This window comes from Lagenorhynchus albirostris, chromosome 4 (assembly GCF_949774975.1).
Source record: "Lagenorhynchus albirostris chromosome 4, mLagAlb1.1, whole genome shotgun sequence".
In the NCBI taxonomy this organism is placed as follows: domain Eukaryota; kingdom Metazoa; phylum Chordata; class Mammalia; order Artiodactyla; family Delphinidae; genus Lagenorhynchus; species Lagenorhynchus albirostris.
This window is the reverse complement of record NC_083098.1, coordinates 145,548,642-145,562,134: the sequence shown is the minus strand read 5'-3', so window position 1 is coordinate 145,562,134 and position 13,493 is coordinate 145,548,642. Positions and strand designations below refer to the sequence as shown.

General features: G+C 56.3%; 1 long non-coding RNA gene and 1 other non-coding gene across 2 annotated transcripts; one reads left to right on the top strand and one right to left on the bottom strand.

The window, feature by feature from the left end:
• Window positions 1-10,099: 10,099 nt before the first annotated feature.
• LOC132520159 (U6 spliceosomal RNA) lies at window positions 10,100-10,203 on the bottom strand. Its single transcript, XR_009540517.1, has one exon. It is a non-coding gene; the product is annotated as a U6 spliceosomal RNA (small nuclear RNA).
• Window positions 10,204-10,614: 411 nt separating this feature from the next.
• Window positions 10,615-11,892, top strand: LOC132519528 (uncharacterized). The gene is made up of 2 exons (XR_009540183.1): window positions 10,615-10,759; window positions 11,365-11,892. It is a non-coding gene; the product is annotated as an uncharacterized LOC132519528 (long non-coding RNA).
• The last annotated feature ends 1,601 nt before the right edge of the window (window positions 11,893-13,493 follow it).

The following is a 13,493-nucleotide window of genomic DNA, read 5'->3' as shown; positions in this document are numbered from 1 at the left end:
AAGGCTCACTATCATGACCTCAGTCCCAGACATGAGGTCCAGGGTCTTGTCATGTCCATCAGGCCCCAGTGTAGATCTGCTTTGTACAGTTCCCTAGATTCTTGAGTGTGGAGTTAAAAAAAAAAAATCTGAAGATCTGTGAACTAAAGAAAGAGGTATCCGCACCCCTACCTACACCCAACATACAACCGTGGAGACATTTAAAAAGCAGGAGTATGGGAAGCCCACGGAAGTCTCCAGTTCATAGCACTTCCGAGGTCCAGCTTGGATAGGTTCAGTTCTGGTTCATCCCTCCTTTACCATAAGAAGTAGTCAGTGTTTGCAACTCAGTGACCTTCTCAGCCTCCTTGGCCATAGTAGTTTAGGGTCCAAGAGGCTCTGTACTTTTTACCATCTCCATTCCTTCTTATCCAGGCTGCTGGCGTTTCCACCAGTATAATCTGCTTTAAGACATTGTGGGTTTTCCATGAATCTTACTGACATCCGGACCATTAGATCAGACACAGACGCACATTTATTTAGGAGAGGATCTTCTCTATCTTGGGGTCCCTTGGAGTTTGCTGAGATTCCTAAAACCTACTCTTTAAGGGAGAGGGTCGAGGAGACATACTTTAAGCTCCTGAGAGGGTCTTTATCTGTGAGGTTCCCCCTTCGATCTTCCTGAGTGCTTATGAAGAATCTTGTAGCTCTACTCTGAATCTGATCTTCTCCCAGAAGCTATGGTTAATTTTGAGACAATTTTCAGTTTTAAAAATCGAAGACATTTTAGAATCTGAGCAGGCTGGCGACGAGAAACACTTCGGTTTTCAAACCCAGCAAGTCCTGGTTCCTTTCAATTTTCTCTAACGTTTTCTTAAAAATTACACAGTTCAGGGGATTCCCTGGCGGCCCAGTGGTTAGGAATCTGTGGTCTCACTGCAGAGGGCCCGGGTTCAATCCCTGGCCAGGGAACTAACATCCCCCAAGTCTTGCAGTGTGCCCCCCCCGCCAAATTACACAGTTCACTCTTTGGTTCACCCCTCTCTTCTTGCATTTTATCCTGGGCAGGAAGGAGAAGAGAGGTGGCCCTTTCGATATTTTCCCTGGAAATCTTAGCTAGATCAAGGGTCAGCCAACCACAGCCCATGGGCCAAATCCAGCTGCTGCCTGTTTTTGTAAACAAAGTTTTCCTGGAATGCAACCAGGCCCAGTGATTCATGCATCGTCAGTGGTTGGTTTTGAGCTCTAGCCACAGACTTGCGGAGTTGCAGCAGAGACCATCTGCTTCTCAGCATCTCAAATATTTACAGCCTGGTCCTTTACAGATAACATCTGCTACATCACTGAGTTCACTAGGTACAGTTTCTATCTTCCTTCTTACTTCTGGAGACAGTTGCTCTCCTTTGGGCCGCCACGTAACAAGGGTCCCCTTTTCTCCAGGCCCCCATCACATCTTAGTCTTCCTGAGGCGCTCACTGGCAGTCTCCTCAAGGCCTCTTTAGCTCCCGTCGACTGGCCTAGTCAAGACCTAGTGCTTTGGATGTGTCAAGGCAGCCAATCTTCGTCCTGTTGCCGTGTAACAAACCACCCCAAACTTAGGGGCATGAGACAATAATCTTTTTGGAAAGAGCCAGTGTGGGTGGCCTGTCTCTGCTCTGAAAGTCTGGGGTCCCTGCTGGGGAGCCTTGAGTCTCCTCACGACCCCGTGGCTGGGGGTCGGGATCTGTCCGAAGCCTCATTGCTCCCATGGTAGGTGCCTGGGCTGCAAAAACTAGGACTGCTGACCCGAGTGTCCAGGCTTGCCGTGTCCACATGGCTGGGTTTCCTCACAATATGGCTGACTCAGGGAGTGGGACTTCTTCCATGCAGCTCAGGGCCCTCAGTGTGAGTGTTCTGATGAGCGTGGGGCTGGAGCCCCAACACCTTTCCCCTCCTAACCTCACTTGCACGGCATTGGTTACAAGGAGTCCCAAGCACAGCTGGATTCAAGGGGTGTGTGTGTGTGTGTGTGTGTGTGTGTGTGTGTGTGATATACTATGACCCTGCGTCTTGATGCAAGGAGGTCCCAGAATGTGCAGACATGTTTAAAGCGGCCCTGCCTCACTTTCCTCATCTGTAAAATGGGGATGATAATAATTCCTACCTTGTGAGAGTGTGAGCGTCACATGCGTTACTCCATGTAAGGTACGTGGGGTAGCGCCTGGGGTTCTGCGACTGCTCTCTGACTCTCGGCCGTTATCATTATCATCCTAACTTGTATAATAATTGTAATATGTACACTTATTTTGTGTCTGTCACCTGGTCTTTCCAGCTGAAATGAGACCTCCTCCTGAAAGGAGTTGAAGCCAAAGGAAGCTGCCTTCCTGAGCCTGTGCCACGGGCCAGGCAGGTACTAGGGGCTGCCATGCACTGTGTCACGAGGTTGTCACTGTCATCCTGCCTTCCCATCTTATTAAGAGAGAGATGCTGGCTGGTTCACGCGCAGAAGAAGACACTGAAGCAGTGGAGGCTGACACGTGCCTGCGTCCAGGGCCTGCTGCTCACTCATTCCGCCCGTTAGCTAACCATTCATCGTTTGCACGTTCGCGCAGCACATATGGGGCTCCCACGAAGTGCCTGGTCTTCCCATGGGTGGGCGAGCCGGCTAGCCGGAACCCTGCCCGTATGGGTCTTCCCTTCTGGGGTCTTTGCGGCAAATTGTATTAGTGCTTTTGGCTCTCCATTCCACCTTCCTGGAAGCTGTCCATCCAAGCCTCTGGTGCCCTAACCCATGGCCGCAGTGCTTCCTGGGGGTGGCGTCTACCTCCCGCCCACTGATGGTGGCACGGTGGTGGTGGGGGGGCCAGATATGCTGAAGCAGGAGCTGTAGGGGCCATTCCAGGTTTTCTCCAGCCCTCTCACTCTTTTCACTCTTCCGTGAGGAAAGCAGGTTCCAAATTGCCTCCCCTTCAGCCTGGGTCCTGGGATGGGAAGTCATGGGGCACAGCTGAGCTCCTGACACGGGCTCTGAGTGAAAAAATCAGTGCGTGTTGCTGTGAAACCAGGGGGTGCTTGTTACCAGGCAAACCTGACTGATACGGTCCTGGTGGAGAGTCCAGAATGCTCATGGACAGGTGACCCAGTTGGTCTAGAACCAGAGCCATACCCAGGCAGTCGAGGGTGACCCAGGCTGGTCTAGAACCAGAGCCATACCCAGGCAGTCGAGGGTGACCCAGGCTGGTCTAGAACCAGAGCCATACCCAGGCAGTCGAGGGTGACCCAGGCTGGTCTAGAACCAGAGCCATACCCAGGCAGTCGAGGGTGACCCAGGCTGGTCTAGAACCAGAGCCATACCCAGGCAGTCGAGGGTGACCCAGGCTGGTCTAGAACCAGAGCCATACCCAGGCAGTCGAGGGTGACCCAGGCTGGTCTAGAACCAGAGCCATACCCAGGCAGTCGAGGGTGACCCAGGCTGGTCTAGAACCAGAGCCATACCCAGGCAGTCGAGGGTGACCCAGGCTGGTCTAGAACCAGAGCCATACCCAGGCAGTCGAGGGTGACCCAGGCTGGTCTAGAACCAGAGCCATACCCAGGCAGTCGAGGGTGACCCAGGCTGGTCTAGAACCAGAGCCATACCCAGGCAGTCGAGGGTGACCCAGGCTGGTCTAGAACCAGAGCCATACCCAGGCAGTCGAGGGTGACCCAGGCTGGTCTAGAACCAGAGCCATACCCAGGCAGTCGAGGGTGACCCAGGCTGGTCTAGAACCAGAGCCATACCCAGGCAGTCGAGGGTGACCCAGGCTGGTCTAGAACCAGAGCCATACCCAGGCAGTCGAGGGTGACCCAGGCTGGTCTAGAACCAGAGCCATACCCAGGCAGTCGAGGGTGACCCAGGCTGGTCTAGAACCAGAGCCATACCCAGGCAGTCGAGGGTGACCCAGGCTGGTCTAGAACCAGAGCCATACCCAGGCAGTCGAGGGTGACCCAGGCTGGTCTAGAACCAGAGCCATACCCAGGCAGTCGAGGGTGACCCAGGCTGGTCTAGAACCAGAGCCATACCCAGGCAGTCGAGGGTGACCCAGGCTGGTCTAGAACCAGAGCCATACCCAGGCAGTCGAGGGTGACCCAGGCTGGTCTAGAACCAGAGCCATACCCAGGCAGTCGAGGGTGACCCAGGCTGGTCTAGAACCAGAGCCATACCCAGGCAGTCGAGGGTGACCCAGGCTGGTCTAGAACCAGAGCCATACCCAGGCAGTCGAGGGTGACCCAGGCTGGTCTAGAACCAGAGCCATACCCAGGCAGTCGAGGGTGACCCAGGCTGGTCTAGAACCAGAGCCATACCCAGGCAGTCGAGGGTGACCCAGGCTGGTCTAGAACCAGAGCCATACCCAGGCAGTCGAGGGTGACCCAGGCTGGTCTAGAACCAGAGCCATACCCAGGCAGTCGAGGGTGACCCAGGCTGGTCTAGAACCAGAGCCATACCCAGGCAGTCGAGGGTGACCCAGGCTGGTCTAGAACCAGAGCCATACCCAGGCAGTCGAGGGTGACCCAGGCTGGTCTAGAACCAGAGCCATACCCAGGCAGTCGAGGGTGACCCAGGCTGGTCTAGAACCAGAGCCATACCCAGGCAGTCGAGGGTGACCCAGGCTGGTCTAGAACCAGAGCCATACCCAGGCAGTCGAGGGTGACCCAGGCTGGTCTAGAACCAGAGCCATACCCAGGCAGTCGAGGGTGACCCAGGCTGGTCTAGAACCAGAGCCATACCCAGGCAGTCGAGGGTGACCCAGGCTGGTCTAGAACCAGAGCCATACCCAGGCAGTCGAGGGTGACCCAGGCTGGTCTAGAACCAGAGCCATACCCAGGCAGTCGAGGGTGACCCAGGCTGGTCTAGAACCAGAGCCATACCCAGGCAGTCGAGGGTGACCCAGGCTGGTCTAGAACCAGAGCCATACCCAGGCAGTCGAGGGTGACCCAGGCTGGTCTAGAACCAGAGCCATACCCAGGCAGTCGAGGGTGACCCAGGCTGGTCTAGAACCAGAGCCATACCCAGGCAGTCGAGGGTGACCCAGGCTGGTCTAGAACCAGAGCCATACCCAGGCAGTCGAGGGTGACCCAGGCTGGTCTAGAACCAGAGCCATACCCAGGCAGTCGAGGGTGACCCAGGCTGGTCTAGAACCAGAGCCATACCCAGGCAGTCGAGGGTGACCCAGGCTGGTCTAGAACCAGAGCCATACCCAGGCAGTCGAGGGTGACCCAGGCTGGTCTAGAACCAGAGCCATACCCAGGCAGTCGAGGGTGACCCAGGCTGGTCTAGAACCAGAGCCATACCCAGGCAGTCGAGGGTGACCCAGGCTGGTCTAGAACCAGAGCCATACCCAGGCAGTCGAGGGTGACCCAGGCTGGTCTAGAACCAGAGCCATACCCAGGCAGTCGAGGGTGACCCAGGCTGGTCTAGAACCAGAGCCATACCCAGGCAGTCGAGGGTGACCCAGGCTGGTCTAGAACCAGAGCCATACCCAGGCAGTCGAGGGTGACCCAGGCTGGTCTAGAACCAGAGCCATACCCAGGCAGTCGAGGGTGACCCAGGCTGGTCTAGAACCAGAGCCATACCCAGGCAGTCGAGGGTGACCCAGGCTGGTCTAGAACCAGAGCCATACCCAGGCAGTCGAGGGTGACCCAGGCTGGTCTAGAACCAGAGCCATACCCAGGCAGTCGAGGGTGACCCAGGCTGGTCTAGAACCAGAGCCATACCCAGGCAGTCGAGGGTGACCCAGGCTGGTCTAGAACCAGAGCCATACCCAGGCAGTCGAGGGTGACCCAGGCTGGTCTAGAACCAGAGCCATACCCAGGCAGTCGAGGGTGACCCAGGCTGGTCTAGAACCAGAGCCATACCCAGGCAGTCGAGGGTGACCCAGGCTGGTCTAGAACCAGAGCCATACCCAGGCAGTCGAGGGTGACCCAGGCTGGTCTAGAACCAGAGCCATACCCAGGCAGTCGAGGGTGACCCAGGCTGGTCTAGAACCAGAGCCATACCCAGGCAGTCGAGGGTGACCCAGGCTGGTCTAGAACCAGAGCCATACCCAGGCAGTCGAGGGTGACCCAGGCTGGTCTAGAACCAGAGCCATACCCAGGCAGTCGAGGGTGACCCAGGCTGGTCTAGAACCAGAGCCATACCCAGGCAGTCGAGGGTGACCCAGGCTGGTCTAGAACCAGAGCCATACCCAGGCAGTCGAGGGTGACCCAGGCTGGTCTAGAACCAGAGCCATACCCAGGCAGTCGAGGGTGACCCAGGCTGGTCTAGAACCAGAGCCATACCCAGGCAGTCGAGGGTGACCCAGGCTGGTCTAGAACCAGAGCCATACCCAGGCAGTCGAGGGTGACCCAGGCTGGTCTAGAACCAGAGCCATACCCAGGCAGTCGAGGGTGACCCAGGCTGGTCTAGAACCAGAGCCATACCCAGGCAGTCGAGGGTGACCCAGGCTGGTCTAGAACCAGAGCCATACCCAGGCAGTCGAGGGTGACCCAGGCTGGTCTAGAACCAGAGCCATACCCAGGCAGTCGAGGGTGACCCAGGCTGGTCTAGAACCAGAGCCATACCCAGGCAGTCGAGGGTGACCCAGGCTGGTCTAGAACCAGAGCCATACCCAGGCAGTCGAGGGTGACCCAGGCTGGTCTAGAACCAGAGCCATACCCAGGCAGTCGAGGGTGACCCAGGCTGGTCTAGAACCAGAGCCATACCCAGGCAGTCGAGGGTGACCCAGGCTGGTCTAGAACCAGAGCCATACCCAGGCAGTCGAGGGTGACCCAGGCTGGTCTAGAACCAGAGCCATACCCAGGCAGTCGAGGGTGACCCAGGCTGGTCTAGAACCAGAGCCATACCCAGGCAGTCGAGGGTGACCCAGGCTGGTCTAGAACCAGAGCCATACCCAGGCAGTCGAGGGTGACCCAGGCTGGTCTAGAACCAGAGCCATACCCAGGCAGTCGAGGGTGACCCAGGCTGGTCTAGAACCAGAGCCATACCCAGGCAGTCGAGGGTGACCCAGGCTGGTCTAGAACCAGAGCCATACCCAGGCAGTCGAGGGTGACCCAGGCTGGTCTAGAACCAGAGCCATACCCAGGCAGTCGAGGGTGACCCAGGCTGGTCTAGAACCAGAGCCATACCCAGGCAGTCGAGGGTGACCCAGGCTGGTCTAGAACCAGAGCCATACCCAGGCAGTCGAGGGTGACCCAGGCTGGTCTAGAACCAGAGCCATACCCAGGCAGTCGAGGGTGACCCAGGCTGGTCTAGAACCAGAGCCATACCCAGGCAGTCGAGGGTGACCCAGGCTGGTCTAGAACCAGAGCCATACCCAGGCAGTCGAGGGTGACCCAGGCTGGTCTAGAACCAGAGCCATACCCAGGCAGTCGAGGGTGACCCAGGCTGGTCTAGAACCAGAGCCATACCCAGGCAGTCGAGGGTGACCCAGGCTGGTCTAGAACCAGAGCCATACCCAGGCAGTCGAGGGTGACCCAGGCTGGTCTAGAACCAGAGCCATACCCAGGCAGTCGAGGGTGACCCAGGCTGGTCTAGAACCAGAGCCATACCCAGGCAGGGAAAATATGTTTCACTCAGTCCACGGGTCAGATAGCTGGACAGCTGTCACGGCCAGAGGCAGGTCACAGTCCCCGGCCTCCTGTTCTCCCCTCCCCACTCTGCTTGGTTATTTTATTTTACTCATACCCCCACCCTTTCAACAAAGGATTTGAAGTGGCTTACAGTGCGAGGCACATTAAACAAACATAATAAAATCCAGACAGAAGCCGCAATACTAATGCAAAAGAGAATGCAGGTGTTATATTACAAAGGACCAGCCTTGCTAATGTGCTTAGGTTTTTTCTTGGCTTCTGAGCTTCCTGGCAGCCAAGAGGAAAATAAATCGCGATCAAGTTTACAGTCTTCACTGGGGGATGGAGAAAGCATATAACTCCCTCCTTGAGCCAGAGCTCTTCCCAGCACCCAATTTTAGAATAGAAAGCCCCTGGGGGATGCTACCGACGGGGGCGGCGTGACGGAGAGCATCAGCGAGCCACATCCTTTCACAGTCTGCTTCATGGCCTGCCTTCCACCCGAGGCCAGTGTGAGGTTCCGCTTCAGAGCCAGCTATTTACAACATCTCCAGGCTCAAGCGGAAACAAGCCCTGGGATTATCTCTCCATTTGGGGTCAAAAGGCATGAATTTCAGCGGCAAAATGGTCCACGCTGCAATCTTTGTTTTCTGCAGGATAAACGCTGAGGCCAGGCCCACGGGGCCTCCCGCTGCATCGCCCATGAGTTTCGGTAAATCTTTTGACAGGAGTCATTGTCTGGGACAGCGCCCCAAACGACTTCTCTAAACGGAGTCATTCATTTGGCAATAACGAGAGGCTGGCGGCCGCGCCCTGCTGATGGGATGATTTCACACTGATGACCCATCTTGTCAGGGCATTTGTACACAGAATGCCGGCAGCGCCTCCAGCAGGGGAGAGGGCTGCCCTTGGGTCTAGGGTCTGGGCTGTGAGTTGGGGGTTCCTGGGGAGGAACCCCAGACATCAGCACCCCCTCTCCTTAAACTCAGGAAAAGGCTGCAGGGAGGGAGGGTGCGCCCCTTGTAAGTCAGGAGGACGGGCCAGGGGTTCATCTTGGGGCCCAGTGTCACTTTAGGACACTGACTTCACCTCTTTGGCCTTAGTTTTCTCATCTCTAAAATGGGATTAAAAACACCTACCCCTTGGGGGCTCTGCGAGTGTTAGAGAGCACAACACCGTAAGGAGTTTTCTGTCCCAGACCCACGGAGGCACTCAGTAAGGGCTGTCACGTGGGTAACTGGCAAGTGTAGAAGGGCCAGTGCCCTGCCACGGTGTACGCCCAGCAAGATGCCCAAGGAGGGGTGTGCAACCTTGACTGTGCGGTGGGGACACCTCCAGACTGAGCACCCCTGAGGGGCCGGCAGCGGGTCAGGACCAAGGCAGCGGCACCCAGAAGTCCCTGTGCCACCCGGGCTTCCTCGGAGGCGGTCCCCGTGGAGCAGTCGCCCGTCTTACGCTTTGGAAACGTGGCATCGCCCCGTTCTCTGCTCTACGCTGCATCTGGGAGCAGCGTCCTTACAGTCGTATGTAGCGTATCTTGCCCTCGCTCACGGCACATCCCGTTCCCGTAGGTGCAGAGACCACGCCCGGGTCTTGCACACCTGTCTGTGCCAGGCCTGATGCCGGGGCCGGGGCTGTGGGGCAGTTGTCTTCTGTGTCCCTTCTGCTGCTTGCACCAGTCGGGTGACTGGAGTGGCTGGCCAGCCCGGTTTCCCGGGGACCGTGTGCACCTTGGCGCTGGAGGCCCTGCGTCCTGGTACACGTCTCAGTCCCCAGCAGCCCTGGGGTCACACTTGCGGCCTATTGCCCACGTGGCCTTCCCGAGCAGCGGGCATCGCCTTCCTTGATGTTGAGAAGGCAGGAGGGTGAGACGGGGCCCAGTGGGAGAGGCTGGGGCATCAGGAGGACGTGCGGCCCAGCGTGAGATGGCGGTGGAGGTCAGATCCCCACTGTCCCCAGGGTTCTGCCCCCTTATTTCTCCTTATGCCCTCCCCCACCTAGCACCCCCGGGGAACCCAGGCATGGCTGAGCCCCCTCGGCTGGGCTTGGGGTTGGCGCCCTCCGTGGAGCCTAGCCCCAGCTCCTCTTTGCTTAGCTCCAGGGTCAGCAAACTACCGTTGACCGGCCACAACCAGCCCGCTGTCTATTTTTGTACACCTGGCAACCTAAGAACGGTTTTTAGGTTTTTCGAAGACTGAAAGAAAAAAAAAAGAGTGTTTTGTGACATGTGAAAATCTTATGTGAAATTCAAATTTCTGTGAGTATAAATGATTTCTGTGAGTATAAATAATTTCTGTGAGTATAAATTTCAAATTTCTGTGAGTATAAATAAAGTTTTATTGGAACCCGGCCACACTCATTCACTCACCTGTAGTCTCTGGCTGCTTTCCTGATCCAAGGGCAGCGGAGGCTGGATGGCAAAAGCCGAAATGTTGGTCTCTGGTCCTTTGAGGACCGTTTGCCTTTGAGGTCCTTTGAGGACCGTTCCAGTTTGGAACCTTGTGGGAACGGTTTTGCTACCTGTAGCTTTTTAAAAAAAAACATGGAATACTTCACCAATTTGCAGGTCATCCTTGCACAGGGGGCCATGCTAAGCTTCTCTGTACTGTTCCAATCTTTGTATATGTGCTGCCGGAGCAAGAATTATATATATTTTTTCTAACCTATAAAGTGGGGCAGCCGCAAACATCTGCACCGTGCATTCTTTTAAAATTGTGGTAAAATATACTTAGCATCATGTTTAGGATTTAATAATCTGCAAGGGTATAATTCAGTGGCATTACACACCTTCAGTGTGTACCCAACACCACTATTTTTACCCAAAACTTGTTCACCACCGCTGTGAAGGTGAATTTTATCTGTCAGCTTGCCTGGGCTACAGGTGCCCAGGTGTTTGGTCCAACAGGGTTCTGGGTGTGTGTGTGAGGGTGCTTTTGGATGAGGTTAGCATGTGAATCAGTGGACTGAATAAAGCACACTGCCCAGCCCCCATGCAGGTGGGCATCGCCCAACCCCTTGAAGGCCTGAATAGAACAGAAAGGCTGACCCGCCCCAAGTCCGAGGGAGTTCTCCTGCCGGACGGCCCTCCAACTGGACCATCGGGTCTTCCTGGTTCTACGGCAGCTTCTGCCCTTTGGGCTCCAACTGAGACATCAGCTCTGCAGACTTTGGACTTCCCAGCCTCCTGCATAATCCTGTGAGCAATTCCTTCTAATAAATCTCTTTGTATCTATATCTGTACACGTATGTCTGTATCTATATCCCTATCTGTACCTGCAGCCGTTTCTTTATATATTTATCTCCTTTCTCTCTGTCTCATATTGCTCTGTTTCTCTGGAGAGCCCTGACTAACCCAACCCCCAGCATAAGCTCTACCCACGGCGCACGGCCCCCTGCCCCTCCCCCAGCCCCTGGTTACCTCCATCCTTCTGCTTATTTCCTCTTGGCTCCTTGGAGGGGGGGACAATCGTTCACTTCTATGACCTAGCTTTAACTCCAGGGGATGCCATTTCACAGGCTTGTTAATCTCAAGAGAACATCTGTTCTCACAAAAGCGGGGCGACTGTGTTCTCGGGGCCCCCAGGGGTGATGAGTCTCCGGCTCCTGGTTCCAGACAAGAAGTCTTGAGCTGGTGCTGCCCTTGTCTGGACTCGATCACAGATCGCGGCTTCCCGGTAGGAACGTCTGAGCTGCACACGGGGAAGGACTCACGCATCCCCTTGTCGCAAGCAGGCGGGGTCCTGTCTGAGCCCACCCTGACCTTCTCCGCCTGTTCTAGTTTTCCTGTTCCCTCCTTGCCAGTTTCTCAAGACTGCCGAGCCGGAGCCCCGCGAGGCTGGAGCATCCTGGGCAGGAGGTGGCGCCAGGCCAGAGACTGGCTCGCAAGTCAGATGTCCTTCCCGCCCTTCAGCTCCCTCATCTGCGATTTGAGGATCAGAGACAGCCCCAGACACGTGCAGGAGTTGCCCTCGGAACACACCCAGGACCCCGCGTTCGCAGAAGGTCTGCCCATTGACTCCAGTCCTCAGTAGACCCGAGAGAACCTGCTTTCCAAGGGGCTCGTACCGACCTTCCCTCTCTCCACATCCTCAGCGTTATTCCCAAGTGTGAGACTGAATGTCACGTCCGCTGGGCGTGAGATGGCCTTTCCGTGTCATCCAGTTGTACTTCCCTCATGGTTGACACGGATCGTTTCTCCATCAGATCAGGGGCCGTTCCTTTTTCCTCTTTTGTGAAACACTGTTTGTATCTTTTCCTATTTAAAAATTCTTTTCCTATTGATTTGTAGGGACTCTTTATATATTTGTACATAGACTCTTCATCCATCGCGCATGTTGCAAATACTTTCTCCCAGATTGTGGGTTGAAGTTCCATGTTCTTTACACTGTTTTTGATGATTTATACTTTTTACAGCTCCTTCTGGCTGTTGCTTGGACAGTGGACCATCCTGGGGACTGCTGTGGTCCAGGTCAAGGGGACCGTGGCTTGGTGCGGCAGAGTGGGGGTGGGGAGAGGGGAGACGCGGGAAGGCGAGGAGACCTGCTGGCAGGTGTGAAGATGAGGACAAAGGGCAAAAAGACTGAGACCGGCTCAGGGGCCTGTGTGTGCAGGAACCTTTAAATATTGTGGGTCACAAGCTCCACTGAGGAAGGAGCTGCCCTGGCACGGGGACTCGGGCGCCCCCTTCTCCCCAGAGCCTGGGGTCACCCTCCCTGCTGTTGATGGAGAAAGGAGGCGCCACAGGCTGGACCGGGCTCCTGGCTGGACCCTGCCTGGCCCCACACGTCCTGCGGGTCAGGGCATCCTCCCCTTCCCTTTGGGCACCTGCTTGTCCTCTGATGCTCAGCCCCCCCACCCTCCGGGGCCTCTCCAGTGGCATTTAAAGTCCCAGGTCTCCTCCTCGACCCAGTTCCCCTCCCCCGCCGCCCTCCGACTGGATCTTCCCTTTCCCAGCCAGTCCCCTGGTGGTGTGGGTACCACTTCCCTTACTTTCTCCCTTCTCTTACCTGTGCCCTCCTCATCCCGCAGGCTGCCCTTGCTTCCTGCTGAGGTCACGGCCTCCTTGTAGCCAAATCCCATGGACGCTGCTCAGGCCTTGTCTCAGGAGACGTAGAACAGCGTTCCCAGGGCTGCGCTGTCTTCCTCCTTGAAGCGCCCGCTTCTCCTCATTCATCCTCGTCAGATGAATGAACCTCTTCTTCCCTGCCCAGCTTTCCCTCAGGTTCCCCCTGGGGTTTGCCAGAGCCCTGTCTTCCTCCCCTGATGCCCTGGCTTTGGACAACCTCAGATGGGTCCACGGCTTCAGGGATGGTTGTGGGTGAATTGCATCTCCCAAAGGGAGGTGTCCATGTCCCAACCCGGGTGCCTTTGAATGTGACCTTATTTGGACATAGAGTCTTCGCAGGTGTCATAAAGATGTGTGTTAAGATGAGGCCCCACTGGAACCTGGTGTGCCTTAAATCCAGCATGACTAGTGTCCTTGTAAGAAGAGGGGACCCACGGAGGAAGACGCTGTGTGAAGACACAGACAGAACCGCGTGTCATGACGGAAGCAGAGACACAGGTGATGCTTCTAGAAAACAAGGAACGCCAAAGATCGCCAGCAAAGCCCCAGACGCTGGGAGAGGGGCCTGGACTGGATTCTCCCTCACGGCCTCGGAGGGAGCCAGCCCTGCCGACACCTTGATTTTGCTCCTGGCCTCCAGAACTGGAGAGAAGAAATGTCTGTTGTTTGAAGGCCCCCAGTCCGTGGTCCTTCGTTGCGGACACCCCAGGACACTGGTACAGTGACCACTGACGTGTGGACAAGTCCATATGGGGCTGGAGGCTCAGAACGGCCACTGAGGGTAGGGACCCTATAGCTGACCACAGCCCAGGCGTCTCTGCTCGGGCCTCGAGAGGTCCCCAGAGCCAGGCTCTGGACCAGGCCC